This window comes from Cryptomeria japonica, unplaced genomic scaffold (genome assembly GCF_030272615.1).
Source record: "Cryptomeria japonica unplaced genomic scaffold, Sugi_1.0 HiC_scaffold_271, whole genome shotgun sequence".
NCBI lineage: Eukaryota > Viridiplantae > Streptophyta > Pinopsida > Cupressales > Cupressaceae > Cryptomeria > Cryptomeria japonica.
The window spans coordinates 55001-57637 of NW_026729093.1; the positions used below are offsets into that span (position 1 = coordinate 55001).

The window sequence follows — 2637 nt, forward strand, 5'->3', positions numbered from 1 at the left end:
AAAACGGAAATTTTAAAATCTCGTTTTTTTTTTGCCTTTTATGGAAATTAGTGAAGGCATCGCATCAAAGGTGCGCACCTCGCTGCCCACCTTGGTGTGCTCCGAGGTGCCCACCACGGTGCGCAACGCCGGTGCGAACCCGGGAGCGCCCCGATGTGTGCTCCAAGGTGCGGCGTGCACGAAGTCGGACCCCGGTTTGCCCCGGGTGCGCACCTCGCGTGCACCTTGGTGCGCACACCTTGGCTGGGTTGCGCGGCCTGGTGGGCACCATGGTGCGCACCAAGGAGCGCTCCGAAGTGTGCTCCAAGGTGCGGCGTGCACGAAGTCGGAGCCCGGTTTGCCCCGGGTACGCACCTCGCGTGCACCTTCGCCGGGGTGGGCACCTCGGCTGGGTTGCGCGCCCTGGTGCGCACCAAGGAGCGCTCCGAAGTGTGCTCCAAGGTGCGGCGTGCACGAAGTCGGAGCCCGGTTTGCCCCGGGTGCGCACCTTCGCCGCGGTGCGCACCATGGCGTGCACGAAGTCGGAGCCCGGTTTGCCCCGGGTGCGCACCTCGCGTGCACCTTCGGCGGGGTTGCGCGCCCTGGTGGGCACCATGGTGCGCACCAAGGAGCGCTCCGAAGTGTGCTCCAAGGTGCGGCGTGCACGAAGTCGGAGCCCGGTTTGCCCCGGGTGCGCACCTCGCGTGCACCTTCGGCGGGGTTGCGCGCCCTGGTGGGCACCATGGTGCGCACCAAGGAGCGCTCCGAAGTGTGCTCCAAGGTGCGGCGTGCACGAAGTCGGAGCCCGGTTTGCCCCGGGTGCGCACCTCGCGTGCACCTTCGCCGCGGTGGGCACCATGGCGTGCACGAAGTCGGAGCCCGGTTTGCCCCGGGTGCGCACCTCGCGTGCACCTTCGCCGGGGTGGGCACCTCGGCTGGGTTGCACGCCCTGGTGCGCACCAAGGAGCGCTCCGAAGTGTGCTCCAAGGTGCGGCGTGCACGAAGTCGGAGCCCGGTTTGCCCCGGGTGCGCACCTCGCGTGCACCTTCGCCAGGGTGGGCACCTCGGTGCGCACACCTTCTCAATGTTTTCTTGCCTTTTCTGGAAATTGGTGAAGGCAGCGCATCAAAGGTGCGCACCTCGGTGTGCTCCGAGGTGCGAACCCGAGAGCGCTCCGAGGTGCCCACGAAGTCGAAAGTCGGGTTAATTGCATTGTTTTCCCCGGGTGCGCTCCGAGGTGCGCAACATCGGCGCGCACCAAGGAGGGCTCCGAAGTGTGCTCCAAGGTGCGCACGATGGCGTGCACCTCTGGTGCGCACGATTCGGAGCTCGGTTTGACCGGGGTGCGCACACCTTGGCTGGGTTGCGCACCTTTTGTGCGCTCCAAGGTGCGCACGAAGTCGGAGCTCGGTTTGCCCCGGGTGCGCACCTTCGCCAGGGTGCGCACCTTGATGCGCACGCCTTGGCTGGGCTGCGCACCTTGGTGGGCGCCATGGTGCGCACCTTTCGTGCGCTCCAAGGTGCGCATGAAGTCGGAGCTCGGTTTGCCCCGGGTGCGCACCTTGGTGGGCGCCATGGTGCACTCCGAGGTGCCCAAGATTGGTGCGCACCAAGGAGCGCTCCGAAGTGCGCTCCAAGGTGCGCGCGAAGTCGAAAGTTGGGTTAATTGTCCGGTTTGCCTCGGGTGCGCACCTTGCGTGCACCTTCGCCAGGGTGGGCGCCTTGGTGCGCACACCTTGGCTGGGCTGCGCACACCTTGGCACCCGCGTTTCCTTCATTTTAAATTTTTTTTTTTTACAATCTCTCAAGTGGGAAATTCTATAATCTCAACTTTTTTTGCCTTTTCAGGAAACTTTTGAATGGAGCGCATCATTGGTGCGCTCCGAAGTGTGCTCCAAAGCTCTCTCCAGCTGCGTGCACCTGCCCCGGCCGCGCACCCGGCCCCGCCCAGCTTCGCTCACCTGTCCCGGGCGTCTGGTGCGGAACCTTAGAGTAAGAAACATCACCGTGCACCTTGGCCAACGTGCGCGACTCGACCGAGCGCGCACTGGCCGAGGTGCACACCGATTTCACCTGGGTGCGCGCGCAGCACCTCGGGCGCACCGGGGTGCGCGCACAACGCCCGGGTTGCACCGTGGCCTGTGTGCTCGGGGCGCCTCGGGTGCGCGCTCGGTGTCGCCCCCGCGCGCGCGGTAGTGCGGGCAGCGCACCCCGGCCCGGCCCGGCCCCGACGAGAACGCAAACGGGCAAAAGGTTTATTCAAATAGCATTGCGACGCCCGGCGAAAAACTAAAAAAGGGTGCAACACCGGGACTTCCCGGGAGGTCACCCATCCCAGTACTACTCCGGCCCAAGCGCGCTTAACTGCGGAGTTCTGATGGGATCCGGTGCACTAACGCTGGTATGATCGCACCCGTTATGAGCTTGTCGCAGTGTGTACTTAGCAAACCGCGACCCACGTGCGAATCCACCCCGGCCACCCACCCCCGTCGAGGTGCACACCCTCCCTCGCGAAGTGCGCCCCGTTCGCCAAGTGTGAGCCCTGCCCGGGTGCGCGCACCTTGCTAGGGCGTCGGGTGTGCACCCGGCCCGGCCTACGTGCGTGCACCTGGAGGGGGCGTCGTGTGCGTGCAGTGTCCCGTCTGCAACGCGGTGCCC

The 2637-nt window shown here is 65.6% G+C and overlaps 1 non-coding gene across 1 annotated transcript; it reads right to left on the reverse strand.

The window, feature by feature from the left end:
• Positions 1-2275: 2275 nt before the first annotated feature.
• On the reverse strand, positions 2276-2394 carry LOC131869869 (5S ribosomal RNA). Its single transcript, XR_009368238.1, has one exon. It is a non-coding gene; the product is annotated as a 5S ribosomal RNA (ribosomal RNA).
• Between the last annotated feature and the right edge of the window lie 243 nt (positions 2395-2637).